Raw genomic sequence first — 16,158 nt, 5'->3', positions numbered from 1 at the left:
TGGAGGGTAAAGGGTTAACTAGTTTATGTTGAGCAGAAGCACATTAACTCACACTCAAACGTACACGGGGCACTTGTATCTATAGACATTTAAATCCCCATTCTCGATGCCGGGAGGAAACTCCCTCTCTCTCTCTCTCTCTCTCTCTCTCTCTCTCTCTCTCTCTCTCTCTCTCTCTCTCTCTCTCTCTCTCTCTCTCTGATAATTAACCTACATACGATGGGCAAGCCTGCTCTGTGAGCACTAAGCACAGACACAAATCTCTAAGCACAGACACAAATACTTTGGTCTTGATGCTCAGCTGTATATTTTACATTCGCTTCGAAAGGTATTCAAATAATCAATATCTCAAAAAGGTCACGAATCTCCCCAAAATTACACAGCAAGCATCAGGCCAGTATTCAAATAAATGATTAAATAAAACCAACCGCCCTATTTAGTAAACATCATTCCCTCTTGAAACAGCCTATTTATGATTAAAGCATACAAAACATGCATGTCGTCAATTTCAAGAAAGGAAATATTTCATTCTCCAACTTCGATACTAAAAAGTACGATGAAATGTGTTATATGAATGATGGGTGTTCAGAAGATGATGGTAATCCATATATTTGGGGTTCAGGAGTAGCCAGCAACAACAGAGGACTCTGGTCTATATCAGTGCAGGGGCATCGAGTATTACCTATGCGGAGCGAAGAACTGGGTTCCTGTCTACAAAACAAAAATCAATGATTATCGCACACCACTCAGCGCCTGCCATCCGGAAAACTGAGTCATTAAAATAGGATATGGATCGACCGATTTTGGAATGCACATGTGTTGGAATTTGAAGTGCGTTTCTTCGTTTACAAATGTGTTATACGGATTTTGACGATTAATAGTTGTACAACACGTATGGAGTATATATAATACAGATCTATCATGGCAAATCGTTAAACCCACCATCACACACCGTGTAAATATTTGGAGGTCACAAATGTGAATGTGCTTAATTGATGTATGCTTTTCTTGGCGGTTTATCGACGATTCAGGGAACCTTCTAGAGACTACATGTATGAATTTCGTAAACAAAATTATATCTCAAAAACGTTTATATATCCTGAATTATATTTTGAGACACGAATGTTATATTATAAATGATGTTTGAATTTACAAATATAAGTCACCAGTGGATACGTGATTATCAAGAAAACCACATTGGTTGCAATTGGACAAAGGTTCTTTATCATACATCTGTGCTGTCGATTTCGCCGAGGCATTGAAAACTCCGTAAGATTCCGGTTAACTCCGTTAAAGTCCGTCAATAATCATATTTACGTCAACAGCGATTGCCTCCCTTTGCAAGATGGCTACAGACACTTCTGCAAACATCGTTATTTGAGTTCATTTGATTGGCCAGTTTGGGGGTCTTTGTTAGTCTGGTCCGGTCCGATTTGACAGAGCTTTGTGACAATAGGGTTGAGAAAGCGGACAGAGAGCGCCCTGAAGACAAATACCATTGGACGAACTTTGCAGGTGGCGGGCCCAGGTGCCAGGGTTTCAGGGTTGCTTTGTTCGCCATATGGTCGTTTGGTCCCACAACCCAATCTTCATCAGTTACCCCACATCGCAACCATTTTCCCACAAGTCTTGAATCCAGCCACTGACTGCTACTCGTAAATGAAATAAAGAATATGAACAGCGTTCAGAACACAACGATATTCAAATGTGTTAGTCTTCAAATAATTCATGCTCAACACTGGTATGTCAACTTTGTATGCTAATCGCATTTGTCACGAGAGATCCATTTGTTTTGTGTGTTGAACGAGTGGTTCATGTCATTGTATGACTAAACGACACTTTCTGCATACGTGTATGTTTATTCATAATTGCGTATTAGTACAAAATATATAAAAAGCACGTGACATTTCAAAACCCATGACACGCCGATTGACCCAGTGAAAGCAGAGACCATATATCGGTATATGGTCTCTGGTGAAAGTGAGGCGACCTGACGATAGTCTATATATAACCTCTTGTTTAAATCTGACAATCTCACTAATCCATTAGATACGAGTTAACGGTTGATAATCAAATGGTGATGTGCCCTATATACAATAAACTTCATAATTCGTATTAAGCTGGTACAGCGCGTTTAGGATTACCAAGAATGTCGAGGGCAATTTATTTTCAAAGCCCCATTATACACAAAAGACGAAGATGTCGCGCATCGGAAAGTTTTTGAAATCGGGTATGTCATTACGAATAAGAGATTATAAACTTACGACTGTGTGTGTGTGAATGGCAGAAACAAACACTGGCGTGCTGAAAGTGATATCGACACATGCGGGGTCCCACTGCACGTTTAACCATGTTTGTTTGACATTCTGACTGTGTCATATTTCAGACGCGGGCTTGTGCGTATGTCGCAGTTATAACAACTTTGCGACAGTTTGGCTTGAAAGCTGTTGCTTTTAAATTCAATACATAATTACGGCGAACCTATAGCAATTCGTGCACGGCGAGATGTAATTCTGAGACTCAAGTCTGCGGATCAGCACGCGGTCAGACCATGCTTGAGCCCTGTCACGATTTCAACACAAGACACGCCTTACGGGCTAGACTTGCCAGGGCTCCTTTTCGTGAGCGCAACGCAGACGGTCGCTGTTTGAATAGGAATACAAGGTTGCTTTGTGCTAGTATGAAACGAAACCAGTTTACAACGCTTTGATGTGCAGGTCAGACACATTGCGTATTTATTCCATATGTATTTGGCTGGTAGATGCGTTATTTCTTAAAAGAGCATTTTTATAAATTTTAATAAATTGGAAAGTATTAATAAGCGTCTGTGTCTTTCCACAATGCTTTATGCCAGGATGTATATGGACATCTTCATGGACATCTTCATGTGGAAATCAGTTTATAGCGCTTTGATGGACAGGACAGAAGCATTACGTATTTATTTCATATAGTTGGCTGGTTGATACGTTATTTCTTCTGAGAGCATATTCATACAATTTTATATATTGGAAAGTACTAATAATCGTCTGTATCTTTCCACAATTCTTTATCCCAAGAAGTATATAAACATTCTTATACAGTACACGGCTCACTGAAAAAAATAGGTGTTTAGAGTGTTAATGTTTTAAATATGACGTTTTTGCATTTTATACGCAACACTGCTTTTAAAAGGTGATACATTTGTTAAACAGCGTTAAGTGATTAGATTGTAAACACCAATACCGTTTAGAAACTAAACCATTGTTTAGCTGGTAAACAAGTGTTTATAACATAAACAGCGTTTAGATAATAAACACATAACGGTGTTTAAAAACGTAGGACAAACATGCGTTTAATATATAAACAGTCATTTTTACAATGTAGCTGTGACGATTGTTAGTTCCATTCTCTTACTGGTGTTTCAGAAAGAAAGTATTTACCAAATATATAACACATCTGTGTATTTTAAAAGTGTAACAATAGAAGTGCCGCTCCAGCAATCTCCCAAAGCACAATATGAACGTGTGTAAGTTAGCAGGTATATAGTAGGTAATTTCTAGGAAACTCGTAAACAAGGTTTTAAACTGCAACAGACAAGGTCTTCCCGGTCAGAACATTTGTGTTTGAGTGTATTTAATGCATTTTCTACGAATAATGACACCCGTGAAGGTTAGAATATTGGCCTTCAATAACCCATGCTTGTCGTAAGAGGCAACTAAGGGAATCTGATGGTCGGGCTCGCTGACTTGGTTGACACTTGTCATCGGTTCCCAATTGCGCAGATAGATGCTCATGCTGTTGATCACTGGATTGTCTGGTCCAGACTCGATTATTTACAGACCGCCGCCATTTTGCTGGAATATTACTGATTGCGGCGTAAAACTCAACTCACTCACTCACGAATAATGACAGCCGGGTGATTACAACGTGTGACGTCTCTCGTATAGTGTCCCGTTTTGCCTTGAAGGCCTGGATCCTCACCCTTTGGGCCTCGCGATCTATACTGGACAAAAATAGTTAGGGATATATGTAAATTTTGAAATTATGAATAATGATCTATTTATTCATTGACACACTGATAAAATATCAATCATAAAAATACCAATATTCCTAACTTATTTTGTCCAGTATATATTACAGTTCGAGTCTAGACAAAAAGAAAAACACTGGATTTACTGTATTTATTAACAGATTATATTTGAGGGTGACAAATCACGTCTGTCACACCCAGTGAGAATGTCAGCGTCATCAGGTCATGTTAAGCATGTTATTGTGTTGTTTCTCTGGATTCCATCGTGTGGTTAAGGATTTCTGAAATTGAGATAGAACTCGAGTTTAATATTTTAGGATAATTAATGTATTACATCTCAATAAAATACAATTAATCTATACATGCCGTTAAAAGTACTCCTTGACCAAAGATGTCTGGAAAAAGGACATGGCTCCGAATAGATTAGGACACAAACAAGAGTGAGTTGGAATTAAAGAGGCTTTTAACACTTTTCCAGTTATGTCACGTGTACCATGGTGGAACCAACTAGCGCGGGTATGCTGCTAAACAACATAGGAGAGAGTGAGTTGAGGTTTACGCTTTTAGCAATATTCCAGCAATATCACGGCAGGGGACACCAGAAATGGGCTTCACACATCGAACCCGTGTCTTCAGCGTGACGAGCGGACGCTTTAACCACTAGGCTACCCTACCGCCCCAAATAACATGGGCAAATAATGGAGCCGAAGTGGGTGGAAGCAAGAGACAGGCCTTGTGTGGTGTAAATAAATAATCCAAAGATAAATTGAACTCAGTTCTGTTAGTTATCACCTGTGGTCAAAAATTGAAATATAACAATATCTTCACTTGTGTTACAATTTACAGTGAAGTCAGGTACGTAAAAGAATATATCAACTGTGTAAATTCTGAGTGCCGATCAAGATGGAGCAACTACAGTCGAGTATTTTTAGTCAAACTTTATGGGTTTCTCTAAAATTCCGGACATTCAACCAATCTGTATACGCGGATGATTGCATGATGTTTTGCGTTGACCTTGACATTCATCACTTCCTGTACAAACCATTGTGGGTTATCAGTAAGTTACAATGGATCACTCGTACACAAGACGACGTTACATCCGGTGTGAACTGTGATTCAAACTTCAAATGATAGGTTTCCGGCCTGGCCAAGGGACGGAACTCTACACAGCGAATTGACTTGCCCATCTGTGACGCCTTGTGAGTGGATCTTGCAGGACATGGCGTCGACAGTTGATGGTTATTCACAAGTGTGTTATATAGGATACAATACATCTATGTTTACTAAGAATTGTTTACATTCGTGTTAAAGTAGTTGGATTCATATCCTTTGTGCTAGAGGTTATCAAAAAGTTTGTTGTAGGATATGCCCGTCACGGTTGTGGGTTGTACGGGTTCTGTGACGGATATGTCCTTGAATGTTATGGGGTATTTTTATGCCCTTGAATGATTTACACGTGTGGTGAACGATATGTCCTTGTATGTTATGGGGTATGTTTATGCCCTTGGATGTTGTAGGTTATTTATACGCGTGGTGTACGATATGTCCTTGAATGTTATGGGGTATTTACCGTTTATAGAACATTCTCGGGTCATTTAATGGCTATTCTTGAGTCATTTGGGAACAGACTTCTTGGTCTTTGAGGGTCAATTACAAGCATGTCATCGGTTCCCAATTGCGCATGCTGTTGATCACTGGATTGTCTGGTCCAGATTCGATTATTTACAGACCGCCGCCATATAGCAAACTAAACTCACTCACTCACTCACTCGAGGCAAACTATACAGTGTCTTTTCTTATTATCAACCCCTATGATAAATAAGATACGTACTTATTTTCGGGTGTATATTGCCAATAATGCTACATGCCATGTACAAGCAAGGGGTCTACCATTAACTTAGACTGTCTCACAGTCCCTGAACCACATTATTTTCCCTACTGCCCTCCCTGCAATGCTAAAGCCCTAAATGAAGCAAGTCTAGATTTCCCTTGGTTCAGACTGAATCTCCCAACTCACTGGGGCTCCTTTTCATTTTAATTGGGTTTATTTGTTACTATCAAAACTATATATATTCAGGGACAAGGCGTTAGTCTACATTAACCTCTGAACAGCATTTACCAGACAATAATCAAATCCGTTGATATTCCAAAGGACAGCGGCTCCCATCGCTATCGATGCCCTTTCTGTATTGCGAGATCCAGTTTCCCTTGCAAGGACGGGTTCAGTTTCGGATGGGCCATACCTACGTCATGTGACCGTTGATGCCTCAATGATACAAATAATTGATTGAAACATGAAACCTATACTGCAATACATCAGCATTATTATTTAACATGTATCACATAGAACGGTGCTAAGAATATTCTGATTGGCTATGTGTATGGAGCAGTTTGTGGTGTTCGTCGGATCGGTTAACGAAGATAGTCAGCATTTGAGACGCTCAACTGGCGGGCTTACAATAAAAAGTACAGAGGGTATATGAATGATTCATAAGATGGTATGGCGATGAAATATAAATATAGTTGCAACTTCTCCACCTAACAGAGCCTTGTTTTAGCGCAAGTTAGAGTGTGAACATTAGAGCTAGCTAATTCAGTAAGTTTCGGATGGACTACTTCTTAACCCTTTTCAACCTATTGTAATAATATTGTTTGGTCGTCTACGCCGGACCCAATACAATTCAAGCGATATAATTCAGGAAGTTTCGGATGGACCAATTCTAAACTTTTTTAACCTATTGTAATAATTTTGTTTGGCTGTTTTACGCCGAACTCAATTCAAGCTATATGACGACAGTCTGTAAATAGTCGAGATGGGACCAGACATGTGATTGACATCATGAGCACCGATCTACGCAATTGCTGATTGTAGTAATAATACCAATAACACGACCACCACGACGATGATGACAACATCAACAACAATAAAATATTTAACTTCTCTGAAAGTTGTTAATCTATATATTTTATCTTTATATCACAATGTTTATGCATAAAAGGCAATTGCTCCAGATACGTTGATATCATATTTCAGTTGTCTGTATCACAACAAGAGTGAGTGAGTTCTGCAACTCCTGCGTCTTCAACTCAACTGGAGGTTCTCTGCGACGTGTTCATATGGTTTGCAAGTGTGTTGTGAGTGAGTGACTTCAGTTTTACACCGATTTTAGCAATATTCCAGCAATATTACGGTGGGGAACACCAGAAATGGGTTTCACACATTGTGCCCATGTGGGGAATCGAACCCGGGTCGAACGCTTTAACCACTAGCCTACCCCACCGCCCCTTCACAGCAAGAAAGAACACAGAGGTACGATGAGTACATTATCAATTTTGTTTGTTATTGCATAGGGAAAAATACCACCTGGTTATGGAATATCGTCATACCAGACCGTGAACCGTTTTAATGATTACATATTTCGTAGGTATATATATTTTATATCATAATGTAATCTTAAAAAGAGCAAACAAGAATAACATATTAACTTCAGTTTAGTTGCCTGGCCGAAAGCGGATTTGTTAGTTTGTTTGGACAGGGTAGGTTTTGAGTATTCCTTCTATTATGGGTACAGTTTACTAAAACACAGGTGTTGCATCAACTATATACATGTATCTGAATATTACTCTGAACGTTAAAGATTATCACACATGCGCTCTTTAAACCCAGCGTTGGCTATAGCCCTATTAATTTAAAGCTTTGGTTAAGGACGACATAATTATAATTATTAGTATTGTCATCATCATCAGTAGTAGTAATAGCAATAGTAGTAGTAATAGCAATAGTGGGCAATCAATTTTCTTAAGTGAAAGATGCTTCCATAAATCAAACATCTGCAAAAATGTGTGTTTGATCTCCTGCAAATATTAAGTGGAAGATATAGTGACCAAACATCACAGAAACACGAAGACACCTGCTTACTTCATATTTACACGCCAGCCATAAAAGCCTCCTCAAGTCTAGGTAAACTGCGTGTCAATCTTTACCAGACCCGACACATCCTGTTGAACGTTCAAAGCGAAGCGCGTTCACGAAGCAGGCCCAGGTGAAGTCGGTGCAAAGATGGGGCAGACGAGATTAGAACGATATTCGGGGAGAACTGTTACGCAATTAGTGACGACAAATGGTACTGGTTCCATTTGTGTAAACGATGCTAGTCACCGACATGGCTACCGTGGTGAAGGGTGAATCTGGCCCCCACCTCCTCGCACAAAGGCTGTTGTGTGGGTGGCTTGTCAAATACAAAGCAGAGGCCATAGCGCCGGCTGAAAGAGGGATGCGGTGAATATCATTACAGCCTTGTAAACCCAAACAGGTGACATGGTGCTCAAACGGGGAGACTTTAAAAGTTGATAAAACTCGGCGTCATGAATTTAGCTTGAATTTAACACCCATTAACGCGAGAAACGGATAATTATACACTTTCGGGGATGTAGTGAGAACAAAGACTATGAGGAAGTGCTTATCAATACCTGGCTGAACACGCCATTGTGATGTGGCGTTATAACGAGGGTTCATGAGATTGGATTATTGTTGTTAAAACGGGATAACATGGTCACCGAAAAGAGAAAGTGTGGGTGTCCACCAAGCGCTGTTTCGCCGTGCACGTCTACATCGGATTGTGAGTGGAGACGCTTGGCGCTGGTATATATTTAATCAACATACCAGCTCATGAAACAAGCGAGAAAAATATAATTGCTGACATCAATTTATGAACTTCATCTGAAGTTTTGTCGGTTTGTGGTTTGAAGAGCTGCATTGAAAAGGAGTTTTGGAAGCTACAATATGTGTGTCAGTCTGTCTGTGTCTGTCGGTCTGGGGGCGGTGGGGTAGCCTAGTGGTTAAAGCGTGCGCTCGTCACGCCGAAGACCCGGGTTCGATTCCCCACATGGGTACAATGTGTGAAGCCTATTTCTGGTGTCTCCCGCCGTGATTATTGCTGGAATATTGCTAAAAGCGGCGTGAAACCATACTCACTCACTCACTCTGTCGATCTGTTTCTGTGTCTGTCTGGTAGTGGTGTGTGTGTGTGTGTGTGTGTGTGTGTGTGTGTGTGTGTGTGTGTTTAAAGAGGCCTCGTGATTGACTGTTTTGTCAGATATACGTGTATAATAATTTTTCGGCCTTTATTTTAAACCACGTGTTTTTTCTCTGCGTGGAAAAGGCGACATTTTTCAGTTTAACGAGAGCCAAAATGGCCACAGCCACTTGATCATCTGTCCGTGAAATGAACACGACACTTTCCTCGACCTTAACAGATAATACACAACAAAGCATAAACGCCTGGTCAACACTGCCTGGGAATATTATGTATTGAACCCAGATTCTTGCATCGGCAGGGTAACGACAGTTGTAATTCCTCCAAAGCGAAAAAAGATCGAAAAGTCTCTCTCTCTCTCTCTCTCATATCGCGAATGTCCACGTGAACCAGAGACTTGCAATCTACTCCTATACCTACCATCGTGACGTATCATAACTTAAACCACATTATTTTCCATCCCATCCATCCCATTCCGTAATGCGACAGCCCTATATGAAGCTGTCGGGTTCTGACTCTTTCATCTCCCTTTGGCTACTGTTTAATTTAAAGGTTTTATTTCTGTCAAAATTACATATATTTAGAGACAAAGGGTTGATCTAATGATAACTCAACATGTTTGTGAGAGTGTGTTAGTCTGTCTCGTAGTCCCTGAACCACATTATTTTCCCTACAACCTAGCCCTTCCTGCAAAGCTAAAGCTCTAAATGAAGCAAGTCTAGATTTCCTCAGGTTCTGAATCTCCTATCTCACTGGAGCCCCTTTTCAAAATATAAATGGGATTATTTGTTACCATCAAAATTATGTATTCAGAGACAAAGCCTTAGTCTAAATCTATTTCTGTGTCTGTATATGTGTGTCTATGTCTGTCTCTATCTGTATGTGTTACATTGAATTCGTGCAGTGGAAGATACCATCTCTCAAAAGCATGCTATAATAAACTGTAGCGATGACCCGGATTTGCTACAGAAGCGAGCCCGTGTAACAGCAGTCTTGGCGTAAAATCAATAATGCACATCCGTGCACACCAACCACTGGTTATTGCAATAAATGTGTTTTCACGGCCTAGTTAGTACAACTTCCGGGCTTTGAAAAATACTCATGTAGATGAAATTAATCTATATTCTCATTTGCCAAGTTACCACCCATGTTCCTGTCACGTTGAGAGCCTGCCCGCTGCCAGCTCGCCACAGCGACTGTTGGCATAAAATCATGTGTACAGTGCGCTGTACTGGAGCATACACGAACTTGTACCCGAGTGCATGGGCGCGCATCGCCACATTAAAATATTGTCGAAAGTCAGGAAGTCCTCAAAATACGGATTATTGGATCCGGTTTTATCAAAGTAGAAAGATAATGCTTCCCATTTTTCAGACAATTTACAAATGCAATGACTAATCTATGTCAAGCTAAATCAAATATGATACTACATTTTAAATAACACGTATATTTACTAACTTAAAAGGAAAACATTCATATATCGCTCGGCATTTATTTGAAGTGTTGTGGTTTGTTTTGATTTAACACAGCTTTGACCAGTACATAACTTTATACAAGGGTGGGGGCAGTGGGGTAGCCTAGTGGTTAAAGCGTTCGCTCGTCACGCCAAAGACCCGGGTTCGATTCCTTCGAATTTCTGATGTCCCCCGCCGTGATGTTGCTGGAATATTGCTAAAAGCGGCGTAAAACCAAACTCACTCATTATACAACGATACGTCAAAACGTATACGTAACCTCATACAGATATTTATTTGTGAAAAGTGGGGCAAGAAGAGTACGTATCATCTCTGTTAAATTTGGTCTTCAACAACCTGTGCTCGTCCTTATAGACCAGGGGCGGATACAGCTTTTTGAGAAAGGGGGGTGCACACTTCATTTTCACGAGAGTTTCAATGGTCATTTAATATACTTTTAGGATAAACGGGGGTTGCGCACACCTGCACCCCCCTCTGGATACGCCTATGTAGACGACTAACTGGATAGGGTGGCCATGCAGGCTCGCCGACATGGCTGACACATGTCATCGTATCGCGCAGATCCATGCTCATGATGTTAATCACTGGATTGTCTGGTCCATATTAGATTATTTACAGACTGTCGTCATATAGCTGGAATATCACTGAGCGCGGCCTAAAAACAAACAAGAAAACAGAACATTGACTTGTTGGCTGATAACTGTAATTGAGTTCGACTAGTGAGCTTGAGAATTTAGCAGAGGAGTAGATCCCGGTTAGAAATGGTCTACCGAAACCCACACTTACCATAAGAGATGATAACCTAGATAGGGTGATGAGAGCCCTGTTCCACAAATCGATTATAACGCTACGACTGACGAAAGACTGTAGTATTTTGGTGTAGAGGTTATGACTGTCTGTGTTCGCTCTCTATGTATATATGACCGCCTCCGTGGTGTAGCGGTTAGAGCGTCCGCCCGGAGAGCGGAAGGTCGCGGGTTCGATCCCCGGCCGCGTCATACCAAAAGACGTTAAAATATGGTACTTGTTGGTCCCTGCCTGGCGCTCGGCATTAATGGGTACAACATATGAATGGGTCGCCGGGTAAAATAGTGACAACCCACACAACATGTGTTATTTTTCCAGAGAATTATATTTAGTGGTTTCTAAGGTCCAGTATTACTATATGAGCATGAGTTATCTCCCCTAACTTTGCAAGGTGCAGAGTTGCATCATGCCTATATTTAGGATAAGGCACATGAATGTGGTGCCCTTTTGGCAAGACCATGACAAGCCACAAAATCATGGCAGGACACATGCTATCTGATGAAGATGTTTTGAGAGAAATCTCCGACCAGAGCGAAGACGATGAATGGACCCATGTTCCCAACTATGAAGAATCTTCTCAAGAATCTGATTCTGACATTTCTTGTCATTTAAGTGTTAAAAATATTACTTTTTCACTCTTATATTATTTCGAGTGGGTTATCATGTACTTGCCAAACTGATCATTTCATGAATTTTGATATTCCACTATCCACCCAATTTGGAAAGCCTTTCATGTAAATGCTTCTATTATGACTAAACAGATCATATGCACTTAGAAACACATTACTTAAGGTTTGTATGCTCAGGATAGCACTAAAGCTGAGATACACCACAAAAGATTGGTTATCACATTTTTGGTACAAATACAATTCCACATTTTTTATGGATGTCGTGTTAACCCACATCCATCTGTGAAAGTGATCTCGTCTTTCTGATTATTTTTTTTTCTTTTTGTTTACAAAACCCCAAATAAACATGTAGCAAAGCATTTTGCAGGAACTTTGATCTCACGAATCGCGTGTGGCATGTGCACAGTGTGTACAATGAACTTTTTCACTTTTTGCATGCTTTTTGACATCTAATGTTGAAAATTGGATATCTGTTGATTATTCTCTAGCCTCTGAATGTTGAGGAAAACACGTTAATTTCAACCTGAATTGCGCGTACGTCATCAGCGTCTCCATGCCGTGGCTATGCTGGAGACTGGAATGGCCAAAAATGACGTGGCCAGACATTTTGGTGTCCATCGAAACACGATCTCATCTATATGGAGAGTTTTTCAACATAATGGGTACATGGGAGGAACGGTGTGACATAACGTCAGCAAGACAACCACATTCGACTGACCCATCTAAGGAATCGATTCCAGACTGCCAGTTTGACTGCTCGGACCATTCCTGCCGTACGTCCAATCAGTTCCTATACGGAACCGACTGTGGGAGCATAACACTCTGCCCCGACGGCCTGCAATACGTCCGGTTTTTCTCAATTGTCACCGACAGACACATCTTGCCTGGTGCAGACAGCATCTACGTAACAGGAGACAAGATTGAGATGGTGTTTTGTTCACTCGAGATTTCATCTGGACAGCTCAAAGGGCAGTGCAAGAGTACATGTACAAACGGCAAGGTGAATGGTATGCTGACTCGTGCGTTGTTCAACGTCGGCAGTTTGGTGGCGACGGCGTTATGGTATGGTGAAGCATCACATCTCATGCTCGGACACAACTTGACATTGGCAATGGCAATCTGACAGGTCTGTGAATGATGAGATCATTAGGCCTCTTGTGCAGCCTTTCATTCAAGGACAGAAGCGTAACTTCACGCTTCAGCACGATAATGCCCGTCCACATGTCGCTCGTGTTGTGACATATTTCCTGTGACAGCAGAACATTCCGGTACTTCCCTGGCCAGCTGTTTCTCTGGACCTGTCCCCTATCGAGGGATGAAATGGAGCGACGTTTACGTCAAGCCCAGAATCAGCCATTAACGTTAGCTGAATTGGGACAAGCGTTGGTTGAGACATGGAACGTTCCCCAAGCTTTCTTCAATCGCTTAGTGTCGTCTATGCATCGTCGTTGTCCAGCCTGCATCAACGCCAATGGTGGACAAACACGATACTGTTTTTGTGAACTGCCTGTTTTGACACCACATCTCTTCAAGAGCGTGTCACGATGCCTAGTGTCAAATCATTCAGGTTGCGATATTATCCTGTCAACAGTTAAACAGTGATTTAGGAAAACACCACAAATCATTATCCTTTGGCATTAAAATCGCATAACATCAAATAATACACAGTTACTTACTTCTACTAGTATATATATTTTCCTTTAGAACGACAGAGTCGTCCATTTCTTTATTAGTGTGAATCTGATGTGGGTTAACATAAACACAAATATCGATCTTTGAGCAAGAGTATGACAAACTTGTTTGGACATGAAAGTGATAACCAACACAAAATGTTTACAGTAGGTATCTTCGAGCACATAAAAACACAATTTCCTGTAAACGGAACATACTGTGTCTTGTTTTGCTCACTACCAGAAGTATAAATGATTACAAAATAGTTTTATTGTATTTCAAAAGTCACACTAAAATTGTTCATGAATGACCAAACTTTCAAAAGCGATTATCTCGAAAGTAGGTTTATGTGGTTTATCACTATCTTCTCCCGACCCATTCATATAACAGGACTGTAGTACTAAGACTGTTGAGAAATAGGACGCTGAACGTAAGCGGCAGAAGTAGCACGGAAGATGATGTATGTGTCTGGAAGTCATAACGATTCTGCGTCTTCAGCTCAACTGGAGGTTCTCTGCGACATGGTCATGTGGTTTGCAAGTGTGTTGAGTGACTTTAGTTTTACGCCGCTCTTAGCAATATTCCGGCAATATCGCGGTTGGGGACACCGGAAATGGGCTTCACACGTTGTACCAGCGTATGAAATAAGGCCCGTCCGACCGCTCGAGACGGGTTAGATTTCTGACGGACGGCCTAAATTTACAGCTAGCCAGCCCGATGGTCTGGTAAAAAAATTTGATGTTTCATACATCTGAGTAAATTCACCATATCTTGGTGTCTGGTCTGATTAAATCCATTTTTGGCTGGTAACATTTTGAAGTTACCAGCCCTGATGTCAGCCTGGGTTTTTGGCTTATTTCATACACTGGTTGTACCCATGTGTGGAATCGAACCCGGGTCTTCGGCGTGAAGAGCAAACGCTTTAACTACTAGGTTAACCCACTGCACCTCTGTCATGTTGTACCACCTCTGGTGTAGTGGAGACAGGGCCTTACCGGAGAACGGTACATCGGTTCGAGGCCCGTACACGCCATACCAAAAACCGTTAACAGACTAAATTTGTTGTTATCCTGTCTGGCGCTCGGCAGACAAGGAACCAGATAGAGTGTTAAACTGGACCCCGTCTCATATCGCAATGCAGCTCATAACACATGCAGCTTTGGCGCAAGTAGAAGGGAACATGCTTGGCACAGTGTCTGAGCGGAGTATCCCTGATAAACTGCAGCATATCTCAGTGGCCTAGAACTATACATATCGGACAATAATACGGGCTAGCGCACACGAACGCGCGAGCGTACATGTACGTCGCTCTATAACATTTATAATCTTGAGCGCAATGTTAAACCTCATATCACCTCGCCCAGTGTGTTACAAAGTCATGACTTCCGTTTTGGGGAGTAAGCGGAAAATCCAGGTTGACTATACTCAACAAGGTCAGTATATCAATGATAAATCTGTCCACCAACCATGCGGTAATTTAACGGCCTATATATGAAGCAAGCCTAGGTTTTCCTCAGGAACAGAAGTCAGGACCCTTTTCAAATTTATCAGTTCAAAAATAGTTCAGGTAATGAATTGGGGACAAATATGCCACAGAATACACAGAGATACTGTCGAGGAAAGCTCATGTTCCTGTATGCCACCATCTCGGGCTAAAACACCTGTACACAGCGGAGGTTCCTTTGCCACCGTTGGACCAAGTGGTTGGTCCGGTGGCTTGTTTTACGCCGCGCTCAGCAATATTCCAGCTACATGTATATGGTGGCGGGCTGTAAATAATCGAGCCTGGACCAGACAATCCAGGTGATCGACAGCATGAGCATCGATCTTCGCAGTTGGGATACGATGACATGTGTCAACGAAGTCAGGGAGCCTGACCAACCGATCCCGTTCGTCGCCTCTTACGAGGCAATGGGTTACTGAAGACCAATTCTAACCCGGATTTGAAGTGGTGTTCTTGTACTCAACTATTAGTTTGCCTTGACTCACATATATGCGGGGCCGGTGGTGGTTATAGCGTTCGCTCGTCACGCTAAAGACCCGGATTTGATTCCCCTCATGGGTACAATGTGTGAAGCCCATTTCTGGTATCCCCTGCTATGATATTGCTAAACGCGGCGTAAAGCTAAACTCACTCACTCACCTATTTACACGCTGTTCATCTTTGGATGATTTACTGCTGTGGGATAAAACAACAACAGTATGGGGTAAGGAAGTGGTAGTTCACTGGATAGTGATAATCTGTCTCAAGTACTCATCAAATTGGTTGGTTGCAGTTGTTTAACGCCGCGTGCAGCCATTGAGTCTGGAGAAGACAATTCAGTGATCAACAGCATCAGCATCGATCTACGCAATTGGGATACGGTGACATGTGTCAACCAAGTCAGCGAGCCTGACCACCCGATCCCGTTAGTCGCCTCTTACGACAAGCAGGGGTTACTGAAGATCAATTCTAACGGGGATCTTCACGCGTTCGTCGGACATAGATTAAGACTTCGATAGGGCGAGAAAACAAAACTGGACTATCGTCC

The sequence above is a fragment of the Haliotis rubra genome, unplaced genomic scaffold (assembly GCF_003918875.1).
Source record: "Haliotis rubra isolate DU_JTF1 unplaced genomic scaffold, ASM391887v1 Scf62, whole genome shotgun sequence".
In the NCBI taxonomy this organism is placed as follows: Eukaryota; Metazoa; Mollusca; class Gastropoda; order Lepetellida; family Haliotidae; genus Haliotis; species Haliotis rubra.
This window is presented reverse-complemented; position numbering follows the sequence as displayed.